The 14,340-nt window shown below is 29.8% G+C and overlaps 1 protein-coding gene across 2 annotated transcripts in view; it reads right to left on the bottom strand.

Annotated features, from left to right (window-relative positions):
* The window catches only part of LOC112603790 (myb-like protein D), a 65,234-nt gene that overhangs the window by 11,752 nt on the left and 39,142 nt on the right, over positions 1-14,340 (bottom strand). The window contains exon 3 of one of the 2 annotated variants that reach the window (XM_025352535.1): positions 6,344-6,407. The exons of the other annotated variant lie outside the window; for it this stretch is intronic. The gene's annotated coding sequence lies outside the window, so the exon portion shown is untranslated. The remainder of the gene's footprint in view (positions 1-6,343; positions 6,408-14,340) is intronic. 2 annotated transcript variants of the gene reach the window in all.

Below are 14,340 nucleotides of genomic sequence, written 5' to 3'. Positions count from 1 at the left end.
CTAGTAGAAGCTTAACTCATGTATAATTGTTTGACAATTATGATTTCTGTCAATTTTTAAACGTACAAGTTTTATAAGTTTTACTATAATTGTTATATTCGTACGAGAAAATGTTTGTGAGATAATGAGATGAAATTCGATTAACCTATAGTAATTATAATAGAAATAGAATTTTAATAATATTATCATGTTCTATGATGTTGCACTACACATGTTTTATTATTTTACATCTGGGCAGAGCGTTTAATTACTGGGTGTCTATTATTACCTATATAATATTGGACAGTTACACTGCACCAATCGGTTTTGAAGCCGTTGTATCATAATATGTTTACGGCCGTGGAAATATTATTGTGGTTAATTCAAATGAGTTCGTTTTCTCGAATATCGGAAAGGGTGGGACGTTTTATTTTACAAAAATCAAGCGACGGTGTTCGTGGTTTTTCGATAAGACGGTCAGCGCGCGCGTCGAGGCTCTGCAATAATTTCACTTCACAACTGCTGTAACACTCCCTGGATTCTGTGTACGCTTTTTTCCTCTTGATATTATAAATAAATAATAATAAATGCAATGTATTATGACGTGTATACGGTGGTGTGCTCGCGTGTACATCTAGTAGGAGTATCCGAGAGAACATAAAAAAATAAAACTGCCAGCAATTAGGATGCCGATGAATGAGTAATGTCGCTTATTTTCTCTTTCATCACACATACACGCACGCACATACACATACACACGCTCACTCACAAACGTTTGCGAGTAGAGCATAATATAATATAATATGAAAAAAAAACCGCAAGGTTGCCAACGCATGCGATATTTTAGCATTTACACATACACACACGCAAGTATGTATTTATAAGTATTAATATTTCAACCGAAAGCGGTGGCGGCGGCGAACCTGTTTTTTTTTATAGCCTCGGGTCGCATTTTGCTCTATATATCCAACACACTAAAAATTTAATAATAAATAAATAACCAAACGAATAATATATATATATATATATATATATATTGATTACTTTATCGGTCGTGTATACGGTTCAGAAGCGGTTGTCTAACGATATACATCGACGCACGAGTATATAATATATTATCTGTCGGTACCTCCGAATTATAATAACAGTGGCCAACGCGTAGTGCGCCAGAGTGATACCTGTAGACTACTTTATTATGTAGGTACGCGTTATATAAATAATAAACTCAGAACTCTATATTTACTAATATATATACATTATACATATATGACATGTCTATATCTATTATAATATTATTATAGCGCGGATACCGGTGGGCGCAATAAATTGTTGTGCCACGAATGCAATAGTAAGAAATAATAACATTATATTATTATAGCGCACGGTATATGGATATACCCGACAGTTATTCGAAACCGTTTTCGTCAATCAAATATTATGTGTTATGAAAATATATTATTAATGATCGCATCCGATTTGAACGTTGTATCTATCTATCAATATATATTTATATATATATATATATATATATATATATGTGTGTGTGTGTGTACAACACTGTATTATAATAATAATCATAGCATCCAATATAAAACGACAATACATTATTTATAAGACTTCGGTTCTACATATTTGGTGCATTCCGTTCAAATTTTCCAATCCATGTGCCTGAGAATATTATGATGGTATAAGTACCGTAAATATGACACTTCAGTTACACTTGATAATCTCTATCTATCGATGATATTGCAAAATTGTTGTTTGAAAAATATTTAATTTTAAATAATTAATACCAATGTTGATGATCATAAAAAACCAAACTTACCGCCCACACTGGGGCCAGATGATACTCTAGTTATAATCATTTGGAACGGAACTAGTACAAGAACATTCTGTGATCAATAGTAACAACTAACAACCATACAATTCATTACTGTAAGTATGTTGGTAGCAATGTGATTTCCCACTTGAAACGATATTCTTTTTATTATTGCAAATATCATATAACTATATACTATGCGCTCTTTTGTGATAATCCGGATATCGGAAATCCCCTTTATAGAAATGGTCTAATGTACACCACTGAGTCAATTCACAAATGATGTATGTATCAAAAAGACGTGTGACACCGTGGCATAATATAATAGAATAACATTAGATCTATATTTTTTGAGAATAAATCAAATGCGTACACCGTTTAATAATAACAATATGACTCTACAGATATATAAGTTTAGTGTCGTAGGTGTCATCAAATATTACAATAATATCATTATCTGTTTGAACATACGCAGTCGAAACATTATCATTATATTCTCATCGATTGCAGACATCACGGGTTTCATATTATACACCACGCCGATCACCTTTGAAACAGAATAATATTATTTATCTTTGATAATCCTGTATATATTATACTATATTTGAATTATCATCGTCATATAATTATCCATATAATTTCGACAAGTTCGATTGTTTTCTTGTATTCTGTTGTGCAGTTGCATTAAATTATTCTTCAGAAATCGTATCACAAGCATATAAAATATGTACACATTCACGTAATACGTATTGTTTGATAACGGATCGTAAACGTTTACTTCCTTAATGACTTTAATAACTATCACGTTAGATTATATGTATTACATTAATACAATTATTATTATGGTGCATTATTTTCTACAGCGTGTTTTCACATTTTAGTTTCATTATTTATCTTACAAAAAATACTAAACATTTAAAAACACGAGTATATGTGAATAAAAATAATCATTTTCTCATAATACAATATATCTTGTGTATATAGTAACTACACACTCCAATGTATAAATTATATAATATACGTGTATAGGTCCCGTTGTAATTTTGACAATCAGTGGGTGAAAATAATTTTATTGTAATTCATCCTATATCGTTTTACACACAATGTGACAGTCGCGTCCTCTTTCCGCCGCTGCTGCACTCACCAAGTGGTAAACAAGTCATTATTATCGTAGTTCACCATACATGTAACATATAATATGTATATACTAGGTATTGTGTCTTTATGTCTTTATAGCAAATTGGTACCATAAAAAAAAATAAATAGTTTTAATGATTTAATCTAAAAAGAAAAATTGAACTCTAGTTTTGTCGGGAGGCAAAACTAATAAACGAGAGAAAATAAATAATAAATTGCATTCATTGTGCTGAGAATATAATAAATATCGGTCCAATACGAAATGACCAGCGTATATTCGTCATTAATATATTGAGGTTAAGAAGGCATTTTAAAACGAACGTATTTCTTTTCTACTCGTGTTCGCGTATAATATTACAATATATATAACGCTATGTTTATAACACATGTCGTAGTTAAACCTTAGCTTCACTGTAACTAGTGATTTGCAATAGCTAACTATTTTATTTATTTATTTTTTATTTTTAGATGGACAACGTATTCAGTATTTAGTAAACATACATTTGAAGCCCCGCGCTAACCAGGAACGCAATCACGACAACAAAATAAACCTAATTTATTGTTGATGTCAATCTATCCGGTTTATAGTCCGTTATAAAAATTATAAAAATAAAATATCCACGGTCATTTTATTGATTTTGTTATTAATAAAACAGGATCCAATTTTAACGCCCGGGTTTTCACTAAATGATAATTTACTCGCTTGTGTATAACAGATACTAATATTTCATTTATTCAAATCAGGGATTAACTTTTAAAATAAATTTAGTGACTAAAACTGTATAACAGTATTTACAATATAACTTCCATCTATACGATTCAGTTTTCTATATTTTTAATGAAACTCCAATATTTGAATTTCTGTGTTAGGTGCAACTATTCTAAATTATAATATTAAAAGTAGTTGAATACTTTAAATTGTTTGACAATGGATTGGCAAGATCAAATTATTTTTGTTATTGCAATTTACTTAGGAATGAATTTCGGTAACTTTCTATTAAAATCATATACAAACATATTTTATCACAGTAATCTATTTTATTTGAATTGTATAGTGCCGCGTTTAGGGACTTCTAATAAACTGTGTTCGGGATGTGTGCACTCCTTTGTGTACCGGAATTGCCTATACGACACGCCTGCCAAAACCCTTGAGACTATTTTCTGAAACTTAATCGTTAGAACACTTTATGACCCTTTAATAATTATTTCACTGGTCTAATTCCTCTGGCGCAGGTAAATACATACATAACCATAAACGTGACCTAATTTCTAGAGGTAAGTACATTTCTATTATTAATATATTTTTTTTTTAACAAGAAGCTGCTGACATTGTCCTCAGTCCTCACGAAATTTTCTCGTTATTCATTTGGCCTCATGTCTAGTACTAACAATCAACAGTTTCAATGAAAGAAAAAACTAACAATTTTCATCGTGCATTATTATTGTACGTACTTCTCTGTTAGCCTTCAATAATGTTAAATTCGTCAAACTCATAAATAAAGCGGCTGAGGGCGTTCATTAAAATATTTATTTTTTTATCATTAGTTTCTGTGAGTAATTTATATTTTATTGTTTGTTCGAACACCTTAATCTATCTTTCAATGACAATTTTAATGTTAGTAAATATTTACATGGATAATTTAGTTGTAGTATTAAACTATTATATAGTTATTTTCGGTTATTTGATTGTAAGTAAAACTATATTAAGTTGGTATTTAAGTTAAACATTATTGAAACTTAATCTAAGTTATGAATTTATCATTACTCAAGTATTTGTATTTTACAATACAGATGCATAATTGATTATAAATGGTCATAAAATGAATCGTAAGTAACGTTGTAAATTATTTTAAGGAATCTTACTAATACATTTTTTTTTGTATAAAATATACTTGAATTTGAAAACACAAACATAATATGAAGAAAAAAAATAATAACTTTCAATAGTATACCTATCTTAGTGAATCGCACGTTAAATTTTTAACTAATGTGAATTAATGGTGAACCCACCAGTGTTCAAATCTGAAACTGCAATGTGAATAAGTCAATAGCAATTTTGTAATTCATGAACTCAAAACTACGAATTATTTATTTTAAACAAATCTCTTCAATTGGAAAGCGCGTTTTTAAACTATTATGTACGTATTAGGTATACATATTCATAATATATATATATATAGTTTTGTTACAAAATAAGAAGTATTTACAAAAACATCAGTCATCTATTTCAACCACACATACAGCTTCACGCAGGAAATAATTAGCTATGCTTATTTAGTATGTTTTTTCATCAAAAACATAAATAGTAATTAAGAAACCGTTACAAATAGTATTTATAATTTGATTTTTTTTTTTTCGAAAATTTAATTTTAGTGTGAATTAATACGAATACTTAAGGCGGATCATTGCGAGACCTAAGATGATAAATTTACGATCTTAATCATTATAATTTATGATGATACGGTGGCTACATACCTAAGTATTAAACTTTTTAAATTTAGCCGACAAGATTCTTAACGTTTTGGAATTAATCCAATTGGTTGTAACTTGTAAAAAAAAAATCGAAAATTTGGTTCCTGCATCGTGCTTGTACCAACAGTATTTTACGTTATAGAACCGGCCGGATTCGAGTAGTTATAACAGTTTTGAAATCAAATAACAAATATGCCGTGGCGTGTCACATTTAATCGTAATATCCATACGGGCAACTGCGACCATATTATTATCATAATATAATAACATTATTCGTTTCGGCAACAAACATAACATTTTGCTTAGCCGAAAACCGGTCATACGTATCAAGTGGTACAGCGGCTGAGCACCGCACGCATAAACACAATGTATGTCCATAGATAGTACCAAAATTAACATATAATAGAAATCCGCATAGCATTATTAATATTATTGTATTTAGGTGTAGGGGTATGGTGTACGTATATTATAAAAATCAGACGGCTGTATAAAAAAATTAATAAATAAACCGCTATGCCCTCTGCATTTTAAAATCCTGTGTGGATTTTCACGGAGAAAACGCATGACGACGCTTCGGGTAATTTAAAAAAAAATATGCATATTATAATATTATACTAATTGCTTTTCGTAGCTAATTTACATGTCGATGCGACAGTATATTATAATATAATTATTTATCGTTATTAACATTATTATTTTTAGATGTACCTACCAGTTAAATATTATAATGTACACGAGGTTTGTCGTGACAAACTGTTTTTCTATCCGAATAAATAAACGCCGCGACTTTATCTCGTCTTATAGATTTATTACCGTGACCTGCAGGCCATCGATGATTTTGTGAATTTTCTTACATATTGTTATTTATTTATTATTTTTTGACGATAATTGGATTAGGACGTGTACCTATAACAATATTATCATCGATTTACGTACTTGGTACATCGTGCACCGACTTGGCTCGTCTGAATTATGTGCGTCAATATCCATTAAACCGCGTCTGAAAGAATAAAATAAATAAATAAATGTACGGTCGCGCAACATATAGGTACGTCTCGTGATGGAATATCATTTGTTTCTCTCTCTCTCTCTCTCTTTGACCAGGCATATAATATTATACAGTGAAATATCAAATAACAGAAATTAAGTTTATTGCACTTTACACGAGGAATCCGGACCTGACGAAAATGACCTACAATCTAAACGCTCGTTTATATCGGCTATAATATTATTATTATGTTTTTAATAGCACATTCTGCTACAGCTGGTACTCGGAGTCACGATGATGCGTCCCCTGTATCGTTTAGCCGAGCATCGTCACTCAACATCTTGCAGCGTACACCTACCACTGTGCAAGAGTAGTAAATACTAATAATACACACTGTCCCGAGAAATAAAAAAAAAATATATAACATTACAATAGGCACGCATATAATAATATACGGTTATAAAAAGTAGTGAGAAAATCACAAAACAGGTTTCGAGTAATTAAAAAATCAGGTAGGTATACATATAGTACAGTTAATAAATAGGTGGTACGCGATCGGTACGTGCGTTATGGGATTTCTGTACTAGCAGGCACTCAAAGTACGATTATATATTTTGTTAGTATATACCTACAATTATTACTGTTATACTGGAGAAGCATAAACTATTAATAATAATTATAATAACACGGTTTGATTAGCATTATTATAATATTGTACAGCAAACGGAATTAGGTGAATTATATATTATATTGACCGCCTATACTAAAGCAGTCTGCTGTGGAACTCCCGATTGCAATTTTGACTGGAAGATTCTCTATTATTACAAGTAATACATAGGTACGTATAAAAGTACGAGAATATTTATCTAGGCTATAGTTCCAATGCTAGATGTATTTCGAGGGCTTTTAAATATTTAAACAATAATAAATATAAGTCAAATATAAAACACATTTTAATGCAACATATACTTAGAATACATTAAATTGCCAAAATATTTGAAAATTAAACAGACACATTATATTCTATTTATTATATAATAAGTCTTATCTATGCATATAAAATTAAATGTTTCTTTGTTTGTCTTCTATATAGACTTAAAAACTCCAAAACTGTTTTCAATAAAATTCATATTAATAGATTTTTTAAGTCGTATAGGATGGATATAACTTATTATTAAAACTCCTATAAATTGTTATAGAGTGGCTTATGCTTAAGTTTAGTTTTGAATCACATTAATAAAATATTATTTGTGTATTTAAATAGTTGTTATTTGACAGGCTAAATTTACTATTATAACTAGTAGAACCGTAAAAATGTTTACAAATATATTTTTTTTTAAACAAATACTTATGTAAAAAATTTTATTAAAATAATTACTTTTATAATATGCGTTCATGGTTGTCTTAATTAATTCTAAAACATATTTTTGATGTTAATATATTAACACAAATAGCAATTTTAGCGATATGGATTTATGTTGGCTCAAAGTATTCCGTTAATCTATACTAAGTTTTTGTGTTTACATAAAAAATATATTTTCTGAATAAGATGTGGAAATTTATAAAACTAATCACTGTAATTGTTGTATTTGAATCATATTTTTCTATTGAAGAAAAACATAAAACGATTAAAAGATAGATTAATTATACCTATTAACTATGGAAAAATAAGTTAATATAGCTAGTATCTAATAAATTATAACTTATAATACTATTTTGTTATAAGAATTGTATAGTGTGTTTCAAATACTTTTGGCAATATTACTCACTTAAATTTAACATTAGAATGTTTTGAGTACAACTAAATAATTTATTTTAATATGACGTCCATCTATATAATGTATTGCCTTCTAAGTCCTAACGTGGTAAAACAGCAAATTTGAATTAAACAGAATCAATTTTATGTTATTTTGCTTAAATAATTAAGGGTATTGATTGGAGATCAAATACAAAAGTATTAAGTAAGAATATAAGCCGAAATCTGTATCTGTACAATAATTTTTTTTAAAGGTATGTTGATTAAGCGAGTTCTGACTTATGAGTACATAGTATTATTAAATTTTAATATTTTGCATACAAATAATTTGCTTTAAGATTGAATTACTTCAAATTTTATGTAAGAGTATACATTTTTTTTCTCATATTTAAGTAAATAACTTAAAAATAATTGTTTTAAAAATGTTTAAAAAAATAACATGATAATTGAAATAATTAAAAAAATTTAAGCTATTAAAAACTTCAAATAAAAATTCGTTTTAAAATCATATCGACTTATAAAAGAAAAAAAAAATGACATAATATCACGCAGTTTAATTGTCAAAAGACGTATTTTAATAAATAAAAATATAAATTTAGTCGTAAATTTAAATTATATAAATACTAAATATACAAGATTATTCAAAATAATTAATTTAGTGTTTGGTACACGGTTTCATAGTTTACCTGGTCTTACATCATATGGCCTACTAATTTTGGAGATATGTTTTGATACTGTGTACGTACTACTGTTAACATCAATCACAGAGGAATTTAAAAATTGGCACAGTGAATTACAATAGATATGCTAAATTAAAAATAGTATGTATTTAAATAAAATGGGATGTATTTTACGTATATTAAGTTTCAAATATATAGCTATTAAAACTAGCTAAATAATTTTGAATAAGCCTGTATAATATAAGTACTGATTGTATTATATTTGTATAGATGCCACTGTTTTTTTGAATAGGGTTTTTGGAATTAGAGATTATAGTAACTTAAAGAAATACACATAAAATGTATAAAATCAATCTTACATCTGTGATGAATAATATTAATAATAACCAAACTATAATCTTCGGACGAATTTTAGGTATGTCAAATAAACAGGGATAACGGTTACAAAAATATTTTCATTTTAAAATATCGTTTATTAGTTGTTTACGGTCTAAAAAGTTCTATACCTAAATGGGTTTAATAATAGATCTGCGCATATTATATAAACACGTTCTATTTGAGTATTGTATTTGTATCGCATCTGTGCAAGATAGCTTACATAAAAACATCATATACTTTTTAGGTCGACGTAATAATATTATCATCTATATTATGATAGATATTATTTAAGTATATTATATTGAGGAAATTTCAAAACGATCTTACACGCGTAGTAGGCAAAGTGTATCTATAATATTACAATATTATATATGTGTTGGATATTCATATAAAATTGAATATAAAAGTATATGAGCTACCGAAGAATACGTTTATCTTGGTATTTGATAAATACGTGATCGATGCATATTACAATATTAGATATACTACTGCAGCGAATTGCATCGGCTGGTGCAGTTCAAATGCATAGTTTGTGTATTTGTATCTATATTCTATATATACTGTGAAATTAAATAACGTGATGAGTACTAACGTATCAGTAATTCCACCAAATATGTCGTATAAAAACTTGAATATAGTTGTGTTGGTATACTGGCGCCACTGAAAATGCATTTAAGGATTAAACAAATTTCAGTTGTCCGTAGTACAACATTGTGCATATTTTATTACCGATCACGGCAAATTCACTAAAATTGGCTAGTAATAACAAGGGAAAAATGGTAAACTACACGTGTAAACAAAGCGACATTTTCCGTGACGATCGCTCAACGTGTTCTTATCGTCCCAACAATATCTGTGCGCATAAGTATACATCTGCAATCCCGCTATCATGCCGTGTTTATATGAAAGTATGAGTCGTTTTCCTGTACGACGAGAGTATTTCTTATATTATAATACTTTTTACGTCTCATTAAAACCATTTACCTGCACATGGCGGATTTGTCTCAAGAAAATGTTTAAAACACAAAAAAAAAAAAAATACCACGAGACTTTCTCCGGTCTCATTAGCATATAAATAAATCAAAAGGTGCTTGGAAACGGCGGCTAGCCGGCTGCTGCAGTGGAACATGGTTATAATATTATTATTATTATATCGCTCGCCGCCGGCACCGCTGGTGCGAATACGATAATAATAATAATAATAATAATAATAATAATAATAATAATATATTAAAACAATAACGAGACGAGATGGTTTGTTCGCATTAATAAAACAATAAAATTCCGACATAACATATACGCACTTGCGTGACGATTGTCACGGTTTCGTGTCGTTTTCTAAAGCGATACTGCACTCGTATATTATAATATTATAACGACCTTAAGAAAAACAGTCAACAATATGTATAATAATATTTTTATGTACACGGCTGCGGCAAACGCACTTTGAAGGCGCTGTTGAAACTTGAAAGTGACAAACGTGTGGTAGTGGCAGTGTAAAATTTATAAACATCAACCATATAGCGGCGCAAAATATTTTCATTACTCAGCGATGTAGTGTTAGATGATTTCGCATCTTCGCAAAACATCTTTAAATCCCACCGTAGTTATATATTCACAAGTGCTTACTACATTTCATATAACCGACTATGCATTAATTACTATTTAGCATAATAATACTATTGATTTGATTATAAATTCGATAACAATACGCACCGTATCATCACATGCGGGGAAGATTATAGTGCCGTAATAGACGTTTTAAATTAGATTTAAATACTATCAAAAACAATACATACATCGAGATAATGTTGCTTATAATGCCTAGATTATAATAACATCGATACGTTGAATTACCATTAAAGTTGAACGATATACTTTCTGTAGGTAGGTACTTTAAAAATGATCAGTAGGTAAATATCTGTTGTTGATTATTCAAAGCGCTGCAATGATTTTTTTTTTTTTAATTATATTTGAATTGAGTTTGTTAAATTTTAATTTACAACTGTCAATTCTATAGAGACGCGTATTGGCGGTATACCACTATAGTTCACGTTTCACAGCTTGCAATAATAGGGCTTCCGAATTGTATACTCGTAATGCTGCAATGTTATTGGAACTACCACGACTACAATTGATCAAATATTATTTTAAATCTAAAAATTAAACTTATATTCAATTATGACGAGTTTTTATTATTATGATTGTTAAAATAGCTTTGTACCACATTTCGTTCTTTTTTTTTATTATAAAGTTCATGTCAATTGATCGAGAGACCCAAATTAGTACAATGTCCTTCGAGATGAAAAGAAATAAAATGCCCAGCATTACCCGAATTTCTTACCTAAGTCCTTGCACTAATATAATATTCGAAAATTTTTAATTGGATCTGTATTGCAAAATTCAGGTGACCATTATATTATAAAAATACACGCCCAACCAACCATGGACACAGCTGACATTTCAATTTCATTTTAATGATTGATGTTTTCTTAATTCGGCCGCCCATTAGGTGAATTAGGAAAAACTTCCTCGCGGGTTGTACCTATATGTATGTTTTATACTATCATCATAACTATTGCGGTTAGTTTCTTGAAAAAGTGACTAGATAGAGCACAAAAGAATTCGCAAGAGGCCAAGGCTGTAACGCAAGGTTGTGTCAAAGTATAGGACTTTTTTAGGCCAGATAAAACATATGCACTGACGTTTTCACGAACTGCGTATATTTCGAAATGCTTTGGATAGTACGTATAATGCTTAACAATATTATGGAGGCGTGTAATAATTAAAACCATAACCCTAGACATTTTTTTAAATCTCTTTTTTGAGAAAATAGAGGATAAGAAAATACGTTTAATACATAATAATATTATAAACACTTGTAAGCGCGACATAACATTATCTTCCCTACGAGCTGTTTTAACGGAGTGATTATAGATGTAGTTACATTTTTTTTTATTTTCGCATTATAAATTTCTGATGCAAAAATAAAAAATATGAACCATATATATATATTTATACACTATAATTGTCTTAGTCGTATTTATCTAGGAGGTTATATATTCTTCGGTGTCGAGGTCATTAAGTACACGAATTTTATTCCCAGATGTAATGCAGCATGACTAATGCAATATAATATGTATATGTGTATTGTGTATACTAAGGTATTCGAACAGCGCGGACAATGATCAATCGTGACCAGAAAACGTATTGCCAACGAAGAAAAAAAGTATATCAAGTCCGTGTAAGTGTGTGCGCGCTCGCGAGTACACTATAGACGATTGTGTACTCGTACTGCGCTAAACAGACGCGAAATTCTCCCTAGACGTGTGTGTTCATTGTTTATTTCGTTTCATTCATGTGTCCGCGTTTACCCTTGTAATACCAACGCGATTTAGACACGCCAAACCCATCTTAGGTACTTATACATATTGCATTATTACATTATACCATAGAGATTTCGTTTGCACGAAGTCACTAAATCTCGTATAGATGTCTTAATCGCGCCGAGTCGAGACGTTCTACGGAAGTGGCGCACAGCAGAAAATAGAGCGATGAATATTTCACTATAAATTTTAATGTATTATATATTATGTAGATATAATTATATACAATATTATGGTCAGGTACCTCCTAATGTCCCACCGTATTGGAAAATCATTCGTCGAAATCTACGTGGGCGTATGTTCATTACGCGTAGACCGACATTATTATACATCGCGTATCATAACTACGATCCACCACGGATTCACGATTTCACAGGTAATAACGGGACGCCCAAACGTTATGAAATGTATTCATCCGACACTGAAATATTATTTGCAGATTGTACATACTTGTCAGCCTAAGACACAGTATATACCTATAATAGCAATAGTGGTTTAAAACTGTGACCACAAATAAGTATTAGATTTAAATATCAGATTATATACCATGTATGTATGTATACAAATAATGTGCACATGGGTATATTATAATATTGTACGTCCGCGATAAATGGCTGATAAAAATCCAGAGCGGAATTACATGCGCCAAATGGGATATTGTGGTTTGAAGTATGTGAAAATTAAAAATGCATATCAAAATTTCATATAATATATTTACATGTACATATTTAATGTTATAGTAGCAATTGCATTAAACAGTGCATGATGTAGAACAAAGTCGCCTATTAGCATCGCGCTGTTACAGTGTGTGTGCGTATAATAAGTAACTACTATATGAATATTTATTAGTGTTAAATCGTTCGTGACCTATAAAACGGGATAATATCGTTGCAACGTGTGCATTGTATATTATAATATAATGTATGTCTGTATAATATGTATGTATAGCGCGCCGATATTATAATATTGGTTTGTGATTTTCTCACTACTCTGCGCGTATGTCTGATATAGTCTGTTTAAACTGCGGTTTTAACGTACCTATGAGTAGATCTGGTGACAAGCGCAATAGCTAAGCAGTAGCTACTGAATCTACAGAATTTTCGTATCCAGTACATAGTTCAGTATTTGAATAATATACAGCAGCGGAAATTTGTACAAAGACAACAATACAATATTATATAATTACAACTATGACAATTTTATACGATGCGAAATCAGGAATTTTTTAATGGAATATCATAATTTTTAACTTAAATATAATTTATGGGATAAAAGATTTGCATACTTTTTATTGTAGTTATCAACCTTCATATTAATAAAATCAAATATGGAATAGAACTTGTAAAAATATATGACAACGTATTTTGTTAAAATCTCAAACTCGTACCTATAGTAAGTATAATCTTTGTAAAAAATATATAATCAAAGGGTGTGTTCAACAACTAAAAAACCTACTAGTTACACTGCTGATGACAGGTGACTCAGCGAGATCTCATCCGTGCGGTGAGGAAACTATACTTTCGTTTTTTGTTCATATGTTAAAAAATATAATAATTAATCAGAGAGCCTATATTATACTACGCGTATAATACGCGTATGCCATCGTTCAATTATATACTATGTGTACTGAAGCCTAGAAGGAATACATGAAGATGTTACGAATGACTACTGATGTTTATGTGTGCATAACATAAGTTTTAAAACACGCACGTGTTACCTATAGACATTAATATTATCAAAAGCCG

The sequence above is a fragment of the Melanaphis sacchari genome, unplaced genomic scaffold (assembly GCF_002803265.2).
Source record: "Melanaphis sacchari strain LSU unplaced genomic scaffold, SCAv2.0 Contig111_pilon_pilon, whole genome shotgun sequence".
Lineage (NCBI taxonomy): Eukaryota > Metazoa > Arthropoda > Insecta > Hemiptera > Aphididae > Melanaphis > Melanaphis sacchari.
The sequence above is the reverse complement of the archived record's forward strand: the minus strand, read 5'-3'. Positions and strand labels throughout refer to the sequence as shown.